Below are 26,995 nucleotides of genomic sequence, written 5' to 3'. Positions count from 1 at the left end.
CCTTTTTCTTCCGGATCCTTTGAAGAAATTTCCAGTTTTTTTCCTTGCAATAGGGTTATTTTTACTGATTGCAAATTTCTAGTATCTCTTGCCAGTTCAAAAACTTTCTGCCTCTGTGTAATCTGCTGCCCAATTCTTTCCCTATCCCCCAGAAGTTTTATCCTGAGGCAGGAATAATTTATTCTTCAGTGCTTATTCAAGAAGACTTTCCATGTCCATGCCAAAAAGCAAGCCCTTGCCAAATGGAATTCCTGTGTGGAGTTCTTTCAAAATCATGTCTTCCAACCAGAGGTGCAGCCAAAGAACTATCTGGGCAGCCACATTAGCTGTCATACTTTTCAAAATCACTGGCAGGCAGCCGATAGCACAGTCTGCCAAAACCTCTACTTCCATTTTAACCAGAGCACAGGTCTTCAAGGACGTTCTCTCAACTCTCATAGCCACTTAGAAATGGCTCCAGCGGCTCTGCCAGTTTCCTGCCTGAATGCAAGTTCCTGCTGCTTTGAAAGTTTGCTAAAGGGAAACATCTGCTTCTCTATGGGCTTAGTTCAGTTTCCATTAAGGCAGTGAGCTTTTTTCACCTTTAATGAAATGTTAGCAATTTCAGCATCCTTGTTTTTAGCAGTTTCCCATATTTCAACCTTTAAATATAAATATGCTTTTATTTTATGGAGTTTCTTGGGAGCATTGAAGACTGATTTTTCGAGGCTCATATCACATCAGTATGATGTTAATTAAAATCTAATCTACTGTGTATTTTTTCTGTTGTCTAGTTTCTCCTCCTCCCCGATCCCTATTAGTCTCATGCCATAGATATTGTTTTACATTATTATAAGTGGAGATGCTTGATTAACCCATATGTGCATTAATCATTATTTATCTTAATGAATTTCTTACTCTATAGTTTATTTCTGAATGATTCAACCATTGGCATAACTATCTGGTCCTCTGCTTTCTCATCTAAAACAAGAGACCTCTGAGTCTGCTAAATGACCTTCAATACTTCTTCTAGTTCTAAAACTCAAAGTCCAGTTGGAGATCTTAACTTTTTCTTCTCAATAATAGTGAAGAAATATTTTCTCTACAATCCGTTTAACAGGCATTTACTTCATAAAGCATTAAATCCACAAACAACAATAAGAGAGTACCAAGGAAGATAATTAGAATTGACAGCATGGACTTTAGAAACTAGTTATGTTTTGTTGTTGGCATTTAATGCCTTTTGTGGCCAGGCACAGTGGCTCACACCTGTAACCCTAGCACTTTGGGAGGCTGAGGCAAACAGATCCCTTGGGCTCAGGAGTTCAAGACCAGCCTGGGCAACATGGTGAAACTCATTCTTTACAATAAATACAAAAATTATCCAGGCATGATGGCACAGGCCTGTGGTCCAAGGTACTCAGGAAGCTGAGGTGGAAAGATCGCTTGAGCCTGGGAAGTCGAGGCTGCAGTGAGATCACGCCACTGCACTATTGCCTAGGTGACAGAGTAAGACTCTGCTTCAAAAATAAGTAAATAAATAAAGAATTGCCTTTAAAAAATTATTAAACTTGTTATTAACTGGTTATATTGAAAACAGCTATGTGTTAGGTCAGTCATAGCTAAGTTAAATTCTCTGTCATGTCAACTACTTCCTCATCATATGGCAGTAATTTTCAAAAGTACATTTATATTACTGTTCTCTCTATGGACATTTCTACTGAAATGCTTCACAGGCATCCAACTTTAACTTAATATCTTAAAATATATACTAAACCTCACTCGTCGTTTTCTTTCTTTTTTTAAAATTTTTTTGAGAAAGAGTCTCACTCTGTCACCCAGACTGGAGTGCGGTGGCACAGTCTCGGCTCATTGCAGCCTCAACCTGCCAGGCTCAAGCCATCCTCTCACGTCAGCCTCCCAAGTAGCTAGGGCTTCAGGTGTACCAACCACGCCTGGCTAATTTTTGTAATTTTTGTAGAGATGGGTTTTTGCCATGTTGCTCAGGCTGGTCTGGAACTCCTGGGCTCAAGCATTCTGCCGTCTGGACCTCCCAAGGTGCTGGGATTAAAGGCCTGAGTCACTCCACCAGGACTCACTCATCATTTTTTTTTCTCCAATTCTTTCTATTCTCTTTGCTGTCACTGGAAATGGTACTGCCATCCTCTAAGATGAACATGCTGGAAATCTCTATATCATCCTTGACTTCTCTTTTTCTTTTACCTCCAGCATCCAAATAGTAGCCACATTTTATTAATTCTACTTTTTAAATATCTCATCAATCTGCCTTTTCCTTCTATTCTATTACTTCTTTGATCTGTGACTTGATGATCTCAGTGCTAACTTTTAAACTGCTCCTTCAGCCTCAGCGCTGGTCCTTGTCTAATCCAGTATCCAATCAGGAGCCGGAATGTTGGTTCTGTAACATAAACATTACAATGACACAGCTTCACTTTAAATTTTTACTTTATTTATTTATTTTTTAGTTATTGTAGCAATGGGATCTCTCTTTGTTCTGCAGCCAACAGTAGGACTAATGGGCTTTTCTCTATCAAACTCCTCGCCTCAAGTGATCCTCCCACCTCAGCCTCTGAACAAGCTGGGATTGCAGGCCTGAGCCACTGCATCCAGCTTGCTGTAAATTTTTAAATTCAAAGTCCTTAATGTAATTTAAAATAATTTTGTAATCTGACCCCTATTTATCTTTTCAACCTCATAAATTGCCCCTCTAACTTCTTTGTGCCCCATATGTTAACTACTTAGGTCTGGGGTCTTTCTTCTTGTGGCTTTTCCATATACTGTTTCCTGGAATACATTCATTCCACATTACGATCCTGTTCACACTCATGCTTTCTTCTCTGCATCTTGATTTGTGCCCCCAAGGAGGCTGATTTTGAGAGCTACATCTACGGCTCTCTTACTTTTCAGCTTCTACTGGAGTTCCCTTAACAGAGAGCCCGAACAAAGGGTTGGAAGAGGGAGAGTGACGTCTAAATATGTATTATTTGGATTCCTTCTCCACCGTGTTTCCATAGCTTGGGTGCCTCCCTTGACGTTTCTTGAACTAAGGTCATGGTTCTCTTAAAGCAGCCATCTCGACGCAGCCTCTCTATCTCCAGGCTCCAGTAACCCCTCCCTCCCCTGTTATTTTCAAGCCCGGCACAGTATCCCGCGACATTTGCTTCAAATTACCTAAATTTAATCTTTTATTCCTTTCCTTTAGGAACCTGACTGGGATCCTGAAGGAGGTATCTGGACACAATAGTCTGGAGCTCAGAGGGAAGCTTGTAAATAAATATATACATTTTGGACTCATTTATAGTATTAAAAAGTGCAAGTGGATTTAATGTCACAAGGTTGAGTAAGATTTCCTTGGGAGAAAAGTGTAGATAAGAAGAAGACCTGCCTAGGACTGAGCGCTGAATCAGCCAGTGCTAGGAGATTTAACAGAGTGTTGTTAGGGTGGCAGGGATAGAGGCTGGAAGGGTAAGGAGAGCTGAAGGAGAGACTGAGAAGAAGTGAAGACGGTGAAAATCCAGGTAAGAAACCAAAAGACTACCGTCTCAACAATATATTAAAAAGCAAAACCAACAGCAATCAACAAAACTTTGAAGTTATTGTTTTTTCCAGTATGTCAAATCCAAGACCGTATTTTCAGGACAGGTTATCAGTTATATTACCTGGGCGTCTATTTTGCTAAAAAAAATTTGTGCCAAAATGATACTTCCAAGCATTTGGAATAGATTGCAGCTATAAGCTATAATGAGGTGTACAGAAAAAACAGATTTCCTTTCTGCAGCCAACAGTAGGACTAATGGGCTTTTCTCCATTATAACTATCACTAAAACAACCACCAAAAAGAAAGATTCAGTGAATCCTTCATTTGTGATTTATTGGAAAGCAGACACCAATGAAGAACTAACAGACCAATTAGAGAATAAACTAGACATTAATTAAAAGATATTTGGAAAATTATGATTAGGACAGTGAAGGATGTAAAAATAATATGACAACTAATAAACAGGAAAAAAAGATAGCACTTATAACGCTACTTGCATTCTTAGAAAGTAGATGCTGTTTATGACAGGCCATTTTTTGTTTGATTGTTTTCTGCTAAGCTGTTTGATGGATTGGGGAGTTGGGTTCTGAGAGAAGTGCTGAGATAAAGAGATGAAAGTGGCAAAAAAAAAAAAGTGAGGTCCATGATGTCAGAAGGCTTTGCTCTAGTTGGGGTAACCTTACTTTGACACAAAAATCTTTAATAAACCAGACAGAATTCATAAAATGCTTGGTATGAGTAGACCTGTGCTTTGCTATATGCTTATATCCAATGAAAGAAACGTATTTTATATCCAGAGTCAAATGAAGGCTTTTAATGACAATTCAGGTGTTGGAAACAATGAGAACCATGAAGGCGTAAGCCACTAAGAATTCTTAAAGGTCATGGGAGTTGATTTTAAATTTCACAAGCAATGGTATTAGCAAGTCAGGATCAGTGCTTCAGCCAAGTTTGTCTAGATTTCCTAGTGACAAGTAAACCCTAGCGGATAACAGGGTTATAGAAAAACTAAGTGAGAGTTCTCGGCGTGTTGAACATGTTGGGAATGGATAACAGCTTTCTATAAATATTAAAATGATTGGTAGATGCAATTTAGTTAACTCAACAGATCTGTGTTGAACATTCTGACAGGCAGAGTGTAGTGGTGGAAAACGTGAATGCTTGGGTCGAACTCCCACTTTCATCACCCTCTAGCTACATAATTTAAGGCACTTAAAAAATCTGCTCTATTTCAGTATTTTTATTTTTAAGGTGAAGAGAATATTATATACTTTTTAAAACTGATAAGAAGATTTAAAATTATTTTATATGAAGCACCTAAGTTAGTGCTAAGTTAGTGTTGGTTTCATAGCAAATCCATAATAAATATTAGCTATTAGTAATGGTGATTAAAGTTAATTTAAGTAGTCCTTTTGTTATATAACCTAGATTTTATTAGAAAATAATGTAATTAAAAACAGTGCTTTCTAAGGAGTTCAAACTACTGATGTGATTTCAATAAATAAAAGTTATAAGAACTCAGATAATATCTTCATATAAAGGTGTCTACCAGAATCAGAATTTTCCCCAAATTCAGAAATCATATGCTTCATCTTGGTTAATATTTTGTGGAGGAGCAATGGTTCTCACCATGACTGTAAATTAAAATGATCTGGGGATGTTTTAAAAGTAGACCTACTAAATAAGATAATCTGCAGATGGTATCTATGTTTGTTTATGGTAATTTGCAACCAAGGTTGAGAAACCTGCTGAGTTAATTTCTGCACTGGGTGTAGGTTTGGACCAGCTTTGAATTAGTCATCTCATGATAGGATGATCTGATTCTGCTATTACTGGACACATTGGTGTAATTGGTATATACCAATTGTTGCATGGCATAATATTTTTTCAAACTTTTTACCTTGCTCTTCAACTCCATTCTTTATACGGATGTTAGAGTAATTCCAGAATTATCCTTTGCTTGAAGAGATACAGAACTATGGCAAAAATGTGTTGCTTTAATGTTAGATTTTCAGCTATATCCACTTAAAACCAAGAACTGAAAAAGTTGATTTATTAGTCTCTTGACTGTAAATGGGTTTTGTAGGACATGATGTTTTTCTGACATAATTATTTCTAGAATGAGTTCCTCCAATTTATTTTTAAATTAAGAAATTTAGAATCATGGCATTCAGAATATATACCTTGATTATTGAAATGTGCTATATGAATTGAATAAGATCTAATCAGCACATTGTTGATAAATATTTCATACATATTTTAAATTTCATACATATTTTAAATTTCCATATTTTTACTGCATTTCAGTATCACAAATTGTATTTTTCATTCAATGACTGTCCTATCAACCTAATACATATTTGTAAATCTTAATTCAAACTCAATGAGTATGGATCCATACAAGCTTAAACTGCAATTTCGCACAACTGTAGTTTTAAATTACAAATCATGAATGCATTTAATATGCTCTGCTGTCTGGAAAGTGGTTTAGAGAGCTACATGTATAAAAGGTGGCACAAAACACTCTAGGGCAAGGAGAAAATTTGCTATCCTTTTGCTATTAATGATTACTCTAAATTCCACCTTCCTGTATTTCCCATATTTACCTCATTTTCTCTTAAGAATATACCTTTTTTCATCTTTTCATATTTATGTTTCAAATCATAGAATTTTATGAACATTCTAAATATGTGCTGCTCTTAGGGAGCTTGGCCTCTTACAAAGGCAGATAGAGAATTGCATCATTTAAATGTCGTACTGTTTTGGGAATGGCATTGTGTAGGGTTTATCAGCACATTCATCAGGATAGAAGATGGCTCATGTATTTCTTGCTGGGTAGACATTGTTTATTCCAGAAGGACCACTCAGTGTGTGAAAGTCATTTTCCCTAGTGACCGAATAGTTTCTCCACATTCAACTCCTTTTTATCCCCAGTACCAATTCTCTAAAATTATCTGGCTCTCCTTTTTCATCATTCATAGTAGAATTACCTTACTAAACCACATATTGTATATAGCATCCCCTCTTCAAAAATCAGCAAAGGCTCCCCACTGCTGACAGAAAATAAAATGACTCCCTGAAATGCCGTCCGAAGTCTTGCATGCACTCGCTTTGAATTACAGTCTCTTCTCATTCACAGCATTCCTCTTCACACTCTTCTCCGCACATTTCTTCCAGGTGTGTGCCCAGCTCTATGATTTTGCTCATGATTTCCCATCATTCTCAAGTGTACTTTGTTTCCCTCTCTACTATTTTATTAAAGCCTCTGTCAGATACTCCTATTTGGAAATAAAAACTTCCTCCATCCCGCCTGTCAGAGATTTCCTTCTTTCTCTTCACAATCGCATGTTACGTATGCAGCTCCATTTGACTTGTCTTAACTAATTTTATTTCCTTGTCCCCAGTACATTTTGAAGGTTTTGAGGACATGGATGCTGATTGTTAGTCTTTGTATTTGTAGGAACTTGCACAATGCTTTGTTTAAAAAGTGATGTTTAAATATGTGAACTGAGAAAAAATAAAATGAGTAAGAGATTATTCCCCATTATGGCCTTTAGAAATGCTAGAGTTTGTTTGAAACTGATATGCTAAATGAAAGCCTACTAATATGTCATCAGCAAGTATTTGTAAGCAAATGAACATGTTTTTCTGAGTGAATGGTCTATAATTCTGCAGATCATTGCATAATTTGTGGTTTTTCAAAAACTTGATTATCTCAGATTTTTATATCCTTACAAAGAAATAGAAAGACAATTGAATTGTCTTTAATATAGTACTTTTTGAAAATGGTGCTTGAAATATTTTCAAGCTTAAATGTTTTTCTTGCATATAATTATTTTGATCAAATAAATATAGTATTTAATTATTATAGGCCGAGATCATTTTGTCAGTTTTAACAGACAGTAGAAGAAAATGCATGTTTAATCTTTTTCTTTATATTATCAGATATAAACAGACAAATATTAGAGACTTGATTTTACTCTACTTATAAAGAAAATGTTATATCTCTATTCTCCAAATATCATAGAATATTGAAGTAGCAAAGAATAAGAATCCAGAGAAGTAAATAAACTTTTCTATAGCAAACAAGAGAATTTCCTGTTATAATAGCTATGAGGATATTTGATTTATAACCCAGATATTTGAATTTTTATCCTATTACTAGTGAATAGTTTCAAATCACAAACATAATTTAGTGTTTTAGTGTTGTTGTTTATTTCTAATATGAACTGGTAGAAAGGGATTAATCTTTTATGAGTACCTACTATGTACCAGATTCTCTGCCAGGAAAATTATAAATACTACGCTATCAAAATTGATATTGTGTTAGATTTATAGGTAAGAGAATAACAACTATAATTTCCTCTTTTCAATCTGTGAAATATTTTTAGAGCCCATTGTGTACTCTATTTCCTAAAAGCAGCCCCAAAACTCCATTAAATAAAAATGGCTGATGTATACAGACAGAAGGCAAAGTATTAACAGAAAAAAATACAAAATGAAGTGAAAAATGGAAAAGTGGTAAGCCTGTGGAAAATATGATTAAGATACAATATATCTTTTTTTCTCCTATCTTTAGTGTGATTATCTCAGAAAATCAGATAAAAAGATTCATAAATGGCAAATGTATATGGACTGACTAGTTGAGACTTGGATGTAGTCTTACAGCTGACTGAACTCTAATGAGTTATATTTCATAAAAACCTATGTGGTTCTCAAGGTACAACAATATGAGGAGGCCCAGTGATAAGAAAACTGTGGCAATGGCCTACTTTAAGGAAATAAACTGTACCCCTGAAGGACTCTTTAGTATTTAATAAGTTACAGAATTTCTACAGATTATGGATAATTATTTAATTGAACCCTAAACCAGACTTGTCAAATGCAATGTTTTTATGGGAAAATTGCTCTCTGAAAATACCCCAGACATAACATTATCATTTAAATGGATGGACTGATATACACACACACTAAAACACAACTTAAAGAAATAGGAAATATAAATACTGACTGAAGCAAATAGTCCAAGCTGCTATATGGTAATCAAAATAAAATAACATTAAATTTGACAAAAATGTTATTTAAATGTGTATTTTCTGGTATAGGCGAATGCTGAGTTTTTATTTATTTTTAGCCCTACCTTATCTATATATGTCTACCTATATTTTGTATCAATTTATAGCATGGTTGACAATAATATGAAATTAAAAAAACTTTAGCATAGTACAATAAAACAAAGTTAACATTTGTTTCACAATAAAAGTATTGCTAAATTGCCATAAGATTATGTACCTTACCAAGACATACCCAATACTGGGGTCCAAAAAATTAAGATTAGATTCTTAGTCTCATTAACAAGAAATCAACTTAGAGTTCTTGGTTTCAAATAATGGAATCAATCTAGCTGTTTTAGCTGTTTTAAACTAAAAGTCACTTTGGGAGCTAATTTCACAAAACTGAAACAAGCAAGAACAAAAGGCAATGCATCAGTAGTTCCTACTTGGTAGGTAATCTGGCCAAAGGCTGCCATGTTGCCAGGTACCTTACATTTCCTTTATAAGCCTATTCCTTAGCCGTTGCAGGATGAGAACAGGGAAGATTTGCTCTTTCTGCTTCCACCATGGGAGGCAGGCAACTTCTTTCACAAAACCAGGCACAATGAGGACTTATCAAAGTAGAAATTAGGTTGTGAATGTCAGCTATAAGGGCCTTTGGAAACATGAATATGGTTGAGATGATATAAATAAAACTATAGCACTTAAGAGCAAAGGGATCCGTGAAGGAGAAACAACCATTATGTGTAAAAGAGAATTCACATTTTAACAAAAACAGAGAGTATCTTGTAAAGGGGAATTTTCAGTGTGGAGGTCAGGGAGAAGATGCTGCTAAGTTAATCAAGTGGAGACTGATGTAAAGCATATTTGAGCTGGCACACACTTGTGTAAAAGCTGAAAGCATGAATTGTGACAGTAAAAGTTAGATGAACAGAAAATCAAAGGTATTATTTGTATGAGTACATTTGCTCTCTGATAATGAGTAGACAAGAAGTAAGTGAAGAAGAGACAGTGGCATAGAGTGTCCATTCTTATTGTTTTCATTTTAAATGACAAACTGCGTTGGGACACTGACAATTTTGAATGCCATCATATCCTTTCAAGAATTGCGTGGAGAATGATTTGTACTATCATTGACAATATGGGAGTATGTTGATTCTTGAGGTTTTAATTTTGAAGGAGACTCTAACCTCCCTCAGCCTTTATTTCTCAATGCTTCTAAAATGCCTTGTTAATGTCTATTATAAACCCCTAAGTTATTTTAGAGCTATTAATGTACCTCTTCACTAATCTGTAAATTTCCTGAGGGTGAAGAATTAACCTTACACAATTTGATATCACGGCATCTAGCACAGTGCCTAGGCTTTGGAAGAATGTATAATATATGTTAGGTTAATTAATAAGCACATCCATGAAAAGTTGGGAAGAGAATATTCTCTAAGTTCACATTTTTACCAATTTCTTTTCTTAAAAGTTTGACACATTCTAACTGACATAATAAAGTTTACTAATAGGGAAGATTAACAAAAACCTGGAGCTATTTTTCTTCTATTGATTAATCCTCTTAATTTAATTCAAAAAGCAATTACTGTGTCTGTTGTATGCCAGGCACTGTGTATGCCAAGTACTAGAAATACACAGATTGATAAGACCTATTCCTTCCCTTAAGGAGCCTACAGTCTAATCTCAATGCATCATTATCAGATTCCTGAGCTCCAACCGAGATGTAGTGAAGCTGAGTTTCTAAGGACACAGCCTGGGAATCTGATTTAAACAAGCCTCATGTGATTCTTCGGTGTGCTAAAACTTGAGAGTCAGAGTCTTGGTAGAAAACAGAGGTGATTTTATATATATATATATAAATCTTTACATATATAAATTATATATAAATTATATATAATATATATTATATATAAATTATATATAATTTTTATATATATATAAAAATTTATATATATATACATAAATATATATATAACTATCAGTAATCTTCCAGAAAGATGGTATGAGGAATGTCATTAGACAAGAGAGCTTAAAAGGTGCATCCAGGGATTTTGACAGATATTCTTAAATTAACAGAAATATTGAAAATGGTGTGTAATATTTAAAGTCAGGTGACCAAACTCAAGCTGGTTTCTTTAGAATTTTACTAAATATAATCTAAAATAAAAATTTAAAAACAAAATACAGATGTAGGGTTATATATGTAAGATTATATATATATAAATGGATATGTATGTGTATTTGCATATATATGTATGTGTGTATGTGTATATGTATATGTATTTATATATGTATGTGTGTGTACATATATATATACATGGCTGGATTAATCATGGAAAAACAACCAAAAAAACCTTTTATTTTGTATTTTATTGTTTGTCTTTTGTGTTTTCTTGAGATGGAGTCTCGATCTTGTCGCCCAGGCTGGAGTACAATGGCGTGATCTCGGCTCACTGTAACCTCTGCTTCCCGGGTTCAAGAGATTCTCCTGCCTCAGCCTACTGAGTAGCTGGGATTACAGGCACCTGCCACAACACCCAGCCACTTTTTTTTTTTTTTTTGGATTTTTGGTAGAGACGGGGTTTCACCATGTTGGCCAGGCTGGTCTCTCTCCTGATCCCCGGTGATCCGCCTACCTCAGCCTCCCAAAGTGCTGGGATTACAGGCACGAGCCACCGCACCCAGCCAAAAAAACCTTTTAAAACTTTCCCCATGTCATCTCATATTTGGATAATTCATCACAAATGACATAATTTGCAATATTTATTCAGACTTCTGTGTGAGAGAGAAAAGCAGATTGTTACTAAATCAATTGTATGATTTCAAACAAGAAGGAAAAAAGCAAAGTCTTCACAACAGTAGAGTAATCTATGATTAAAACACACTTATGTGAAACAGCAGGTTGATGTCCAGAATATTATTGGATATTGGCAATTTCTGTAAACAGAAGCAATTGTACAGCTTTGAAAGAATTTACCAGATGTCTGATTGTGAATGTAAGATAGGTATGAATCTTATTATTTCTGTTCTCCATATGTTAAGTGTCTTTTATGATAAGAAAGAAGTGGCTTTTATTATTATAATCTACTGCTATTTTCAGAATAATTGTCTGCTTTTCAAAATATTGACCAAAAACTGTATTGTTAAGCATATATAAATGTCATATTGAAATGGGGGAGTTCCTTGATATTCCCCTTGCTAGGACATGTGACAGGGGTGTAGCTTGCTAGTTTGGTTGCCCTGCTGCTCAAACCTTTTGCGGGACAGGGAGCATACAGACAGATGGGTACAGAGGATGGGGTGAGTTATTTGGGCTCTGGCCCTTTGGTAGTGTCAGGGTGTGGTTGCCTTCAACCCCAATGTTACAAAACTCTTTCAGCTTTGCTGTCTGCAGATGGCTTGAGTGTTAACCGGCTCAATGGACCCTCTTCCTTTTCCAAAGGGCAGAAGGCCAGTGTGACAGCTTTCTGTATCCCAAGCTCTTGTCCAGCATACTGGAAAAATTGGGGCACACATGGACTCGAAGGATGAATGCGAGGTTTTATTGAGGTGGCTTTCAGAGGGATGGATGAGCAGCTGCAAAGGGGGAATGGAGTGGGAAGGCGGTCCTCCCTCAGAGTCCGGCTGCCCAGTGGCCAGACTCCTCTCCAACTGCCCCTAGCCGAACTCCTGTCTGCATTCAGATGTTCTTCCTCTTCTCCCTTTCTCTGCTGTGTTGTTCTGCGGTACCTCTGCTGGTCTGCTGGCTTGCTGGTCTGTTTCTGAAGCTTGGGATTCGGAGTTGACATGGGTGCAAGACAGGGGGTGTGGCAGGCCAAAAGGCAACATTTGGTTGTGAAAACAGGAATGCCTGTTCTCATTTAGGACTGCAGGTATCCAGGCTTGAGGGCGAGGCCTTTGCCAGGGAACCGCCCTCTTCTACCCAGTGTTTCCTTGTCTCCTGTCGGTATCAATATGTATTTGTTTTTTATAGGATATGACCAAAGATATGATTCCGCGGAAAAATCATAAGTAAAAAAACGACATGGGGTTAAGTGTGAACCTGAAACATCTGTTTTCAAATAAACTGGACCTTCTCTGTTACCACATAAATGTTCCGCTAATAAGAAGGGTAGTAGAATGAGCAAAGGATGGGGCACAGATTAGGGTAAGAAGGATAGGCAGTAAAGGAGTACCAAGAAATAGACAAGATGGAGATATATGAATAAATGTCTTATGAATTCTCTTTAGAGGAAGATTTGAAACCTAATACAAAAATTTAGGGTATTTTTATCTATGTTATCTATTATGGTAGGTAAAGTACAATTTTATCAATCATTACATATTTTGAAATTTATTATTAATATTAAGGCTTTATTATATATGTGTCCTAATTACTTATGTTTTCTTTATAAAATCCAAATTAAAAATATTTTAGATATAACATTAAATAGACATCAAAATCAAGGAGACTTCAAATCAGTACTTCAGTGAATATGCTTGTCCTCAGACTTGGGGGTTCTTTACAAAATCCTGCAAAAAAGGCATACCATCCTGATGAAGACATTGTAAACTACATAGGGCCAAATAAATGTAAGGGATTTCTGTAGATAAGCATGGAAAAACATTTTCTTTATACAAAGCTATTATTTTATTTTGCATTTAATTGGCTTACATCTTGCCCAGTGAAAGGTGGTTTAAGAGCCAACAAATGCATTTAAAAAGGTAATCTCAGAAAGGAAGCCAGAGTTTGTAAACTAAGGTAACTATTCTGAATAAACAAATTGTGTCATGCATTCAGCTATGTCAATGTCTAGATGTTTCAGAGAAAACTGAGAAATAGTCTCCTCTCTTGGCTCTTTCTCTAATATTTAACAATTGATAGCTTATTTCATAAAGTTAATGTCTATGTAGGGATAATTTATTCAAATATCAAGTGCTTGAAAGGACTACATGTCGAAGTATTCCATAACCCATATTGCAGTTTCATTGCATTGTTTATAGGGATTGATAAGGAAACCATTGGGGCACTATCAGTGATTAAAAAATGATGGAGAAACATTTAAGTCATCTGCTAACATTACTTTCCAATACAAGAGAGATAATTTTAACATAACAGTTTTATGATATATTCCCTAAGAGATATAGGCTCATTTTAAAATACACCTTTTAGACACAAATATAAGATGGGAGATGTTTTTAATCATGCAGGACTTTATGTGGATCATCAATTGGAGCAAAAAGAAGCAAAGGAAAAACAGAAGTTAAGCCATGGACTTAGCAAATCCACCTGGTGGACAAACTTTTCGTTTTCCGCTTCACCATTCTGCAAGCTCACATTTTGTCAGCACAGGTGTGATGCTAGAGCTTGTCTCAATGCGTTTGCACTTCCCTGCACCTGTGGATCACCATCAGGCCAATCGCAAAAATGCCTTCCCTACAGCTTTACTTGAAGACGTTGCAATTTATTCAAGCCTAATGAGGTAAAAGAGAAAAGCCTCTGGGACCATCTGCTCCTGCTCCTAAAAACTGGACATTTTCTTTTTCTATCTCGACAATTACCTTCTTCTGTTATTAATATACAATAAAATGTGAAACTTAGGACTCATGGGTGCCCTTAGTTAGCCAAAATAATGATAGTTCCATGGACAAGGTGAATAATGGCTAAGTTGGTTGAAGATATGCTGCTTTTCAATCACAGTGCTTGTCACTCTGTTTCTGTAATACCTACATGCAGGAACAAAAATTCTTCTCAGTTGGTGCTAAGTAAAATGCTTCAGTTACAAAGTGGCTGAATATGTTTCATCATTATGCAAGAGAATGGAATTTGAGTAAAAGAACATTGAGATTATAGTCAAGATACTATGATGCTAGAATAGTGAAAAAGGTCATGAGAGACTGATCGACAATTTAAGCCTCAGACAAAATACATCCTGTTAATACCAAGGTTATTTCTCTAAATAATCACTACAAATAATACACTGTGATACTCTGTTTTCTCTGAGAGAGGATTAAAAGTTTAGATCCATATTATCTTACCAAGGGGATTTACAAACATCAAAAAGAGTGCCAAAATATTATTCACTGGATCTTGGAAAGATTAATTTTACAAAACTTTCTCAGTTGCAGAATTCACTGTTAGCAGATCTTTGCCTACGGGAAGTAAAAGCTACAGTTATACCATAGTAAATTAGGAGTCAAACCAAAATGATACATGGGGCATTTCTTTTACCATAATATTGAAAGCACATACAGAAGATGTTATAATTGATCTGAGACATAATTGTGTGCATGTGGCAGAGAACAGTTTATAATGACTCTGCTAATTAATGTTAGAATTACATGTTACATGTTTATACTAAAAATATAGATATCCATTTACTATGTATGTTATATGTACACATATAGCATATAATATAATATAGCATATAAGTACTTTCACATTTATGTGTTGTGTGCATATGTGTGTATGTGTGCATCAAGACATAGAAAAGCATTCCTAGTTACAATACATATGGGAAATCTTTGTCCACGATTCAACTGCAGTTTTTCTGTGATGCTTTCTTTTCAACCTCTTTTATTCACCCTACCCAGATGACTGTTCACTTTTTTTCTTGGCAGTCTCATCATTGCCAGTTCATGCTTTTAAGTGACAGCAAAAACAGAACTCAAGTGTGTTTATGTATTTTCTTACATGCATGCCTTTCCTTATTAGACTGAAAACATCTCCAGAGCACAAATCATATTCATTCATCCTTATGACAGAGTGTTTAATGCTTTCAAAGTGTTCAACAATTATTTGTAATTAATTGCCGTATTTATTGAATATTTAATAAGCACCTACTAAGTACCAGATACAGTGTGAAGCACTGGGGCTACACTGCTGGGCAAAATAAACATGACTTAGGTGCTACTAAAAAGTATAGAAATTTATGAAAGCAAAATATTTGACTCTGATGGTCATTCAGGTAAGTCTTCCCTGAGGAAGTAAGTTTTGAGTTAAAAATGAATTTTATGTAAAACTTAATTAGGTAAAAAGTGGAAAAGCATGCCTAAGGCTTTTGGGTGGAAAGAAGCATGGCTTCCTTGAGGAATTTTAACTTCAACAGGCTTAAGGGCATTTTTTTAATCCATCCAATTAAATGAGCATTACAGTAGATTTACTCCACATAAAGCCTCTATCTATTGCTTTGCACTACTGAAAATTTGTATTAGTTTTTGCAATGTATAAACAACTCATTTTTCTTTCAGTTGTTATTATAGTGCTGTTTCGACTTTCAAAAGGCACATGTAGGTAGACTATGAGAAGGCTCACTGACATCTAACACGCAAGCTGCCTGCTGTTGGCTTTGTGCAGTAGTCAAGATCCAACCTGACTTGTCCAGTTGTCAAGCTCCAACCTGAAATTTTTCTTGTAAGTGTTCTAGCATGGTTATTCTGCTCAACTTGCAGGGCATCCTTCCTTTTCAGGTCACCACAGAGCAGCTTCTTTGGGGTTCCCCTGTTATTCTTCCTCCACACATGTCCAGCTCAGGACCCCAAGAGGCAACAGGCATTATTTAATACTGGTGAACTGGCTACAATCCAGAAACTTGTCTTGCCATTTGACCAAAACAATGGTAAAATATAAGAATCAGATCATACTATTAAAGTGGTAAGATAACCTGAATGAAAAAGTACCTGGCAGAGAGTGGACACTAAAATAAAATGATTAAATGTAATTTTTAAATAAAACAATATCTAGTATTATAAAATACAATTGCTCTGTAACTTGCTTTGTCATTTCAAAATGTACTAATAATACACTTAGTATATAGGTCCCTGAATAATCAAAATATACGTTGTAACACCCAGGAATTCACAATCCATATAAATGTATGCATATTGATGAAATGAAAGCACTCCACAATAATATCCTGACTGTCCCATCACTGTCTCTTTTTGTTTTGTATGCTTCTAAAAGTTATAACTAGTTATTTGTGTATATCTATCTCTCCTTTTAACATATAAGCACCATAAAGGCTTAGAGCTCTATCCCAGTCCCTACCTAAGTGCTGGACAATAGTACTAGTAATAGTTGCCTATAATAACTGCCATTGATCAAGTCTTAACTATTTTTCAGGTACTATTCTAAGCAATTTTCATGTATGAGCCCATTATTCCTTAATGCCTTAAAAGTTTGATTTCAGTTCCAACTGAAAGAATAAGAATACTCCATGTTGTCTGTTCCACTAAATACAGTTATGAAACCTGGATAAAATTTAAGGAGCAGCTCTTTGAGGACTCTAAAAAGTAAATACGAGGCCAGATAAAGAAGACTAAAATTTGCATCACAACTGAATTTGTGTTGACTTTACCACATTTTTTTCTCCTCTAGTATCCCCTGGCTTGGACTTAATACAGCTTCAATCCCAGATATGGCCATTCATTTGGAGAGAATGTCAAGAGAATCTTAGTTTTCTCCCTATTAAAAGACTTGAATTCCTACTCAAGAGTCTTTCATCTAAATGCCCACAAGGGAAAGCGGGAAAGATCTAAAATCGACACCCTAACGTCACAATTAAAAGAACTAGTGAAGCAAGAGCAAACAAATTAAAAAGCTAGCAGAAGACAAGAAATAACTAAGATCAGAGCAGAACTGAAGGAGATAGAGACACAAAAAACCCTTCAAAAAATCAAATAATCCAGAAGCTGGGTTTTTGAAAAGATCAATAAAATTGATAGACTGCTGACCAGACTAATAAAGAAGAAAAGAGAAGAATCAAATAGATGCAATAAAAAATGATAAAGGGGGTATCACTACCAATCCCACAGAAATACAAACTACCATCAAAGAATATTAAAACACCTCTATGCAAATAAACTAGAAAACCTAGAAGAAATGGATAAATTCCTGGACACATACACCCTCCCAAGCCTAAACCAGGAAGAAGTGGAATCTCTGAAAAGACGAATAACAGGCTCTGAGATTGAGGCAATAATTAATAGCCTACGAACCAAAGAAAGTCCAGGACCAGACAGATTCACAGCCGAATTCTACCAGAGGTACAAGAAGGAGCTGGTACCATTCCTTCTGAAACTATTCCAATCAATAGAAAAAGAGGGAATCCTCCCTAATTTATTTTATGAGGCCAGCATCATCCTGATACCAAAGCCTGGCAGAGACACAACAAAAAAAAGAGAATTTTAGACCATTGTCCCTGAGGAACATCGATGCAAAAATCCATAATAAAATACTGACAAACTGAATCGGGCAGCACATCAAAAAGTTTATCCACCACGATCAAGTCCGCTTCATCCCTGGGATGCAAGGCTGGTTCAACATACACAAATCAATAAACATAATTCATCACATAAACAGAACCAAAGACAAAAACCACATGGTTATCTTAATAGATGCAGAAAAGGCTTTCAACAAAATTCAACAGCCCTTCATGCTAAAAACTCTCAATAAACTAGGTATTGATGGAACATATCTCAAAATAATAAGAGCTATTTATGACAAACCCACAGCCAATATCATACTGAATGGGCAAAAACTGGAAGCATTCCCTTTGAAAACTGGCACAAGACAGGGATGCCCTTCTCTCACCACTCCTATTCAACATAGTATTGGAAGTTCTGGCCAGAGCAATCAGGCAAGAGAAAGACATAAAGGGTATTCAGTTAGGAAAAGAGGAAGTCAAATTATCCCTGTTTGCAGATGACATAATCGTAATTTTAGAAAACCCCATCGTCTCAGCCCAAAATCTCCTTAAGCTGATAAGCAACTTCAGCAAAGTCTCAGGATACAAAATCAATGTGCAAAAATCACAAGCATTTCTATACACCAATAACAGACAAACAGAGAGCCAAATCATGAGTGAACACCCATTCACAATTGCTTCAAAGAATAAAATACCTAGGAATCCAACTTACAAGGGATGTGAAGGACCTCTTCAAGGAGAATTACAAACCACTGCTCAATGAAATAAAAGAGGACACAAACAAATGGAAGAACATTCCATGCTCATGGATAGGAAGAATCAATATCATGAAAATGGCCATATTGCCCAAGGTAATTTATAGATTCAATGCCATCCCCATCAAGCTACCAATGACTTTCTTTACAGAATTGGAAAAAACTACTTTAAAGTTTATATGGAACCAAAAAAGAGCCCGCATTGCCAAGGCAATCCTAAGCCAAAAGAACAAAGCTGGAGGCATCACGCTACCTGACTTCAAACTATACTACAAGGCTACTGTAACCAAAACAGCATGGTACTAGTACCAAAACACGTATATAGACCAATGGAAAAGAACAGAGGCCTCAGAAATAATACCACACATCTACAACCATCTGATCTTTGACAAAACTGACAAAAACAAGAAATGGGGAAAGGATACCCTATTTAATAAATAGTGCTGGGAAAACTGGCTAGCCATAAGTAGAAAGCTGAAACTGGACCCCTTCCTTACACCTTATACAAAAATTAATTCAAGATGGATTAAAGACTTAAATATTAGACTTGAAACCATAAAAACCCTAGAAGAAAACCTAGGCAATACCATTCAGGACATAGGCATAGACAAAGACTTTATGACTAAAACACCAAAAGCAATGGCAACAAAAGCCAAAATTGACAAATGAGATCTAGATAAATTAAAGAGCTTCTGCACAGCAAAAGAAACTACCATCAGAATGAACAGACAACCTACAGAATGGGAGAAAATTTTTGCAATCTACCCATCTGACAAAGGGCTAATATCCAGAATCCACAAAGAACTTAAACAAATCTTCAAGAAAAAAAACAAACAACCCCATCCAAAAGTGAGCGAAGGATATGAACAGACACTTTTCAAAAGAAGACATTTATGTGGTCAACAAACATGAAAAAAAGCTCATCATCACTGGTCATTAGAGAAATGCAAACCAAAACCAAAATGAGATACTATCTCATGCCACTTAGAATGGCAATCATTAAAAAGTCAGGAAACAACAGACGCTAAAGATGATATGGAGAAATAGAAACACTTTTACACTGTTGGTGGGAGTGTAAATTAGTTCAACCATTGTGGAAGACAGTGTGGTGATTCCTCAAGGATCTAGAACTAGAAACACCATTTGACCCAGCAACCCCATTACTGGATATATACCCAAAGGATTATAAATTATTCTACTATAAAGACACATGCACACGTATGTTTATTGCAGCACTGTTCACAATAACAAAGATTTGGAACCAACTCAAATGCTCATCAATGATAGACAGGATAAAGAAAATGTGGCACATATACACCATGGAATATTATGCAGCCATAAAAATGAATGAGTTTATGTCCTTTGCTGGGACATGGATGAAGCTGGACACCAGTATTCTGAGCAAACTGTCACAGGGAAAGAAAACTAAACACCGCGTGTTCTCACTCATAGGTGGGAATTGAGCAATGAGAACACTTGGACACAGGGTGGGGAACATCACACACTGGGGCCTGTCATGGGGTGGGGGGCTGAGGGAGGGATAACATTAGGAGAAATACCCAATGTAAATGACGAGTTAATGGGTGCAGCACACCAACATGGCACATGTATACCTATGTAACCTGCACGTTGTGCACATGTACCCTAGAACTTAAAATATAATAATAATAAAGAGTCTTTCAAAAAAAAGGAAATCTTCTGGCCCAATGTTCATTAGTGAATTCTATCAAACATGTTTTTAAAAAAGTAATACCAATTCTACTTGATCTTTTTCAGAAAAATGGAAGAGGAAGCAACACTTCTTAACTTATTATATGAGGCCAGCATTGCCTAGTTATGAAAACCAGATATAGTATAAGAAAAAAATCTATAGGCCATTAAAATGCAAATTTTAATAGAGTACTAGAAAATTGAACCTATCAATACAGTTGACCCTTGAGCAACATGGGTTTCAACTACATGGACCCACCTATATTAGGATTTTCTTCTGCATTTGCCGCCTTTGAGACCAATCTTTCTCCTGCCACCTCTTCCTCAGTTTACTAAACATGAAGATGATGAGAATGAAGACCTTTATAATTACCCATTTTTACTTAATTCAGTGAAGCTTTTCTGTACGATATTGCAATGGTAGCTATATATCATTATACATTTGTCAAAATTGGTAAAATATACAAGACTAAGAATGGTCCCTAAGGAAAACTGTGGACTTTGGGTGACAATAATGTGTCAATATAGATTCACGGATTATAAAAAATACACCACAGTTTTCAGGAATGTTGATAGTGAAGGAGGTTGTATGTGGGAGGGAACAGTGAGTATGTGGGAACTCTCTCTACTTTTCTCTCAATTTTGCTGTGAAACTTAAACAGCTCTAAAGAAAATAAACTTTATTATTTAAAAAAATCCACCACTAAAAAAAATCAAGCAATTCAATTAAAAATAAGCAATAGACTTGAACTGATACTTTACCAAAGTAAACATACGGATAATGATAAATGTATGAAAAGATGTTCCATGCCATTAGACATTTATGTCAGTGAAAATGGAAAGAATGATGAGATATAACTATCTATTAGAGTGGCTTATATAAAAGAGGTACTGACAATACCAAATGTCAATGAGAATGCAGAGCAACTATCTCTTACATTGCTGGTAGAAATGCAAAATTGTAGCCTTTCAGGAAAACAGCTTGACAGTTCTAATAAACATGCACATACCATATGACTCATCAAACTTACTTTTAGATATTTACTCTGGAGAAATGAGAACTTATGCTCACAGAAAGCCCATGTAAGAACATTCTATTTATAATCACTTGAAAGAACTGAAACATCCTTAAATCAGCTAATGAATAGAAAACAACTGAAGTGTCCGCCAATGAGCTAATGGATAAAAAAGAAATATTTGTGGTACATCAATACAATGGAATAGTACTCACCTATTTTTAGAAGATGAATGATAGAGGCACACAACTTCTATGAAACTCAAAAGTAATATGTTGAGTGAAATAAAGACAATCACAGGCTGGGCACGGTGGCTCACGCCTGAAATCCCAGCACTTTGGGAGGCTGAGGCGGACGGATCACGAGGTCAGGAGTTGGAGACCATCCTGGCTAACACAGTGAAACCCCGTCTCTACTAAAAAAATACAAAAAATTAGCCGGGCATGGTGGCGGGCACCTGTAGTCCCAGCTACTCGGGGGTCTGAGGCAGGAGAATGGCATGAACCCGGGAGGTGGGGCTTGCAGTGAGCAGAGACCCGCCACTGCACTCCAGCCTGGGCAACAGAGCAAGACTCCGTTTCGGAAAAGGAAAAAAAAAAAGACAATCACAAACATATATGTTTGGTATTATTTCATTTATATAACATCTTCAAAAATACAATAATATAGAGTTAGGAAACAGAGCAGTGGTCATCATGAGATCATTGTAGGGGAAGGCATAAATTCAAAGGGATAACAGAGAGTGTTTGGGGGTTATGGGACTGATCTATATTCTGATTTTCATGATGGTTATACATATGTTAAAATTATTAGCACTATACACCAAAAGAAGTGCAACTTACTCTATGTTAATTTTTATTTTATTTTATTTTTTTTATTATACTTTAAGTTCTAGGGTACATGTGCACAACATGCAGGTTTGTTACGTATGTATACATGTGCCATGTTGGTGTGCTTCACCCATTAACTCATCATTTACATTAGGTATTTCTCCTCCCCCCTCCCCCGACCCCACAATAGGCCCCAGTGTGTGATGTTCCCCACCCTGTGTCCAAGTGTTCTCATTGTTCAATTCCCACCTATGAGTGAGAACATGAGGTGTTTGGTTTTCTTTCCTTGTGATAGTTTGCTCAGAATGATGGTTTCCAGCTTCATCCATGTCCTTACAAAGGACATTAACTCATCCTTTTTTATGGCTGCATAGTATTCCATGGTGTATATGGGTTAATTTTTAATTAATTGATTAATTTTCAATTTTATTTTTGAGACAAGGTCTTGGTCTGTTATCCAGGCTGAAGTGTAGTGGCATGATCATGGCTCACTGCAGCCTCGGCCTCCTGGGCTCAAGAGATTCTTCCACCTCTCCCAGCCTCCAGAGTAGCTGAAACTATAGGCATACACCACTGTGCCCAGATGATTTTTTTTTTATTTTTTTGTAAAGACAGAATCCTACTGTGTTGTCCAGGTTCACATGCTAGTTTAAAAAAAACAAAAAACAAAATGAAACTCTATGAATTTGATGAAATGATTATTCTCAATTTATTCCTAAGTGAAGTTAAAGTGTTTTCCCAAGGTCACCTAACCAGTAAGCATTAGGGTCAGTAATCAACTTGAAATAGTCAGATTCCATGAGTTATACTCACGCAGTAGAGAGAAGTTTCATAAATTATTGTTGAATTAGTGCAGCAGGCAACGAAGAAGCAATGAATCAAAAGTCTGATTACTTTGGACTCTGTTGCCAACATGTTCATTTACCTGGCAGTAATTCTCCCAAGGACCTCAGTTAAGTAAGTCAATAGATCCAGGTCAAACAAGACAGATGGCTATTTTTGAAAACACAGATCCCAATACAACAGCAACAATAGTACTAGTAAAGGTAAAGAAAGATTGGAGATAACCCAACTTATTCATTGACTCCCACAGGCACCTGCAACTCCCTTAAGCTCTGCCTCAGGGGAATGTAGGAAGGCGACACCAGAGCTCAAATATGTCAATCTTTCCCAGTCAGTAGTCAATGAAGTAAAGTAAAACTATGAGAACTGCTTACAGACAGTTTTATGAGATAATGTTTTCAAATTATATATATATTTATACACACACATATGTACAATTATATATGTAAAATGTATACACATATATACACACACATAGCCACTATGCTATATGATTTAATCTAAAGTAATAAAAAGGAAATATTTTCAAAAGAATAATTCTAGAATAATTTAGATTGTTTTTAAAAAGTAACAGCATTGACATAGAGTTCAATCACTGTTTAGATGATAGAATTTTAATCTGTGTATAGAATAATGGAGAATCAAACCCAGAAGTGTATTAAAATAAAGACTCAAACATCAGAACATCTTTTAATGGATATCACCACAGTTATTGGACAAAGGTGAAAAAAATGATTATTGCAATTTATATAATTTTTAAAACTTTTCATGTAATTCCTGAAGCTAATTTAAGCATTCATAACATTCTTATGCAAAATGCTCTATGTTATGTATAAAGGTATTCCCTATAATATGATTAAGAACAATGAAAAATAAAGTATACTTTATATTTTGCTCAAGAAACTATGACCTCCTTTTTCATTTGTTAAATGCACAGTCTCATTTCTCCCTCAAAGGCTTTGCCTTTGTTGTTTCTTCCATTAATCTCTGCATGATGGTCTTTTTCTACATCCAAGTTTTAGGTCAGATGTCAACAAATAGTGGAAATTTATTATTTCTTTTTGGCTGCCCAATATTTGAACTTCCAATTTGGCCATACCTCATATGGATCTTGATTGGTGACTGGGCTCCACTGCATACAATAGAGGGGAGGGAGAAGCAACACACATTCCTTCTCTTTGTTCCATGGGAACCAGTGTATGAGAACCACACTTAGGTTTCAGCAATCAGAGGCTGCCGCTTTAGACTTTTGAGTATGAAGAAGTTACACAAATCTGCAGGAATAGACAGAGATGATCTCTGTCAATGCCAGTGTTGGAATAGGAATGGAATCAAGCATTCAGTAGTAAAGCTACCAGCAGTGGCCTCCTAGCCACAGACAATCTTGTGGTGTGACCTGAGCAGTTCCCTGCTTGCTGGTCTTTTTTTGTTTTGACAGTCTCCAATGCTGGTTCTTCACAATACCCATTAACATTGTTAGCTATCCAAATACATTTTATTCTCTAATAAAATTATCTATAGCTGATTGTTATTGCTGAGATTTTAGGATCCTCAAAGATGTGCATCTCTTCAGAGGTGCTATGTAAGCTCTTTTTCTTCTTTCTCTCTCTCCCCCTTTCCCTGCCCCCTCTGTCTCCCCTCCCCCTCCTCATTTTTCTTTCAGCCTTGTCCTCCTCTAAGGTTAATTCATTTATATAATTGCTTATGGTGAGTTTCTCCTCATTTGACTATCAGCAACACAATCTTCTCAATGAACATCAACTCCATGAGAGTGGAGAGCTCAACTGTTCTATTACCAATAATAAGCCACCAGCTCCTCTACATGAAAGCCTAGTCCACAGTAAGCTCCAAATAAATATTTACTGAGGAAGAGGATACTACTTGTAAACTATTTTGCAAATACATTTTATATATAAATGGTGAATAAATCATAATAAAATTATATGAAGAGAGGGATAAATGAAAATATATAAACTTCCTCAATGGGAAGATGAACATTTTTAATTACCATTATATGAACTTATACATTTAATTCATTTATAATTCAAAAATCAGAAAATTGGGAAATGGCAATTAAATTAATAAAAAAGAATAAAAATGAAAAGAAATTTTTATTTGACCTATTAGAATATACTATTAGTGATAATAATTAAACTATGTGCCCCTTGAAAATAATATATAAATAAAGGAATAGAATAAAAAGCTAAAGGAACCATATATATGTAAGAATTTTCATTTTCAATGAAAGAAAGATTCAAAATACTGGCCATATACTAAGCTAAAAATTAAGAAAAATAGATTCAATTATTTTAGATAGAAAGGTAATATAAAATTAAAAGCATAAAATAAAGAGAAGTATATATTAATTAATGTTAATCAGATCTCAGAAAATCTGAGTGTAGTTATATCATTACTAGTATCAATGAAAAAGCTTTCTAAATACAAAGGAGAAGAAAAATATAAAGTGGTTGGCAGATTTGACTAGCAAAGAAGAAAAGATATTGCCTGTGTAACAAACCAATAAAAATTAGAAATATAAGAAAACTTGGTGAAATAGTTGCAGAATATTTGACAGTCAAATAAAAGTGATAGTAGTATATACTGCTTGCTAATTAATAAGAAGTAATGAAATAATTTTATAATAGTCAATGCATAAAGACATAAAAGAAATTTACTACAGATAAATAGGAACATAGCCTCCCTACACATCAAAGAAATAACTGAGGCATTTTATATGTTACATTTGGTAAAGTTAGAAAAATCATATGATGACTTTAGATTGAAACACATCCAACTGCCATTTTTCTGTTAGTCAAAAAGTCTTTTGAATACTGGCAACTTCATATGTTCCAAATCATACCCTACCATGCATTGTCAATTCCCTTTTCTGAAAGAAACTGAAAATAAAATAAAATAAATATTTTGATCATTTTTTAATAATTATAAGGAAATATAAGAAATATATACATAATTTTTGTACAATTATGCCTTTTTGTGTAATGTCATTACTAATATCAATGAAAATTAAAATGTAACAAAAACAATTAAAATATTTTCATAGAAAGAAATATAAAGTCACAAAATGATGACACACCTTAAGACACTATTCCATACTGAAGGGAAAAATTAATGATACTAACTGCAAAATATACAATTTTGCCTATGTTGAAATTAAAAATATATGTAGGTAGATAGATGATGAAAGAATATTATAATAAGAATGTTAGGGAACAAGACAATATATTAATGGAAGAAGTGGAACTTAAATATACATGCTAAAATTACTATGGCACATTAAACTGTGCTTAATATGTGTACTAGAGTTATAGGTTATTTATATTTTCTACTTGATTGTATTTTCTACTTTCCAATGAATAAATATTACTTTTTTAATGAGAGCAAAAATGAACAGTATAAGGAACAATGATAATGCAAAACTGTCTAGACAGTTAAATATATAGTATTTAATCGTATGTGAATAAATCTTTTTCTTGAATTTTATTCAAGGAACTTTTAAATATGATTATCTTTGAGAAAGTGGATTGGAGGACATTCAAGGGTGGAAGTTGGAAAGGAGAAATTTTTATTTTTATACTATACTCTTTATTTTATACTATACTCTGTTTTATACTATACTCTAAATTTAATACAAAATCATGTACATGGCTTACTTTTACTTTGTTAATGTTATGCAAATTTCTGTTGTAGATTTTAAATACCATAAATGGTGATAATAAAAAAAAATAGTTAAACAGCCTATCTTCATGCTTTTTAAGTGGTTTGGATTGTGTCAAAATACTCCTTGATCTATCCCACTTTACAGAAGTTGTATCAATTGAGTTCAGATATTACAATGACTCATAATTTATTTCATTCACATTTTTATACATTCGTCAACCACAGACAAAAATGCTCACTCTTAATTTGATTCTTTACATGGTATGTTCTTAATTTTGTTATTCTGAAAAGTAATTGTCAATCGTGCAAAAATTTGACATAGGAATGGCTTTTAACCTGACAAAAAAAATGAAATTAATACAGCCAACTACCTCTTCAACTAT

The sequence above is a fragment of the Nomascus leucogenys genome, chromosome 12, assembly GCF_006542625.1.
Source record: "Nomascus leucogenys isolate Asia chromosome 12, Asia_NLE_v1, whole genome shotgun sequence".
In the NCBI taxonomy this organism is placed as follows: Eukaryota; Metazoa; Chordata; class Mammalia; order Primates; family Hylobatidae; genus Nomascus; species Nomascus leucogenys.
Note: the sequence above shows the minus strand (reverse complement) of the source record.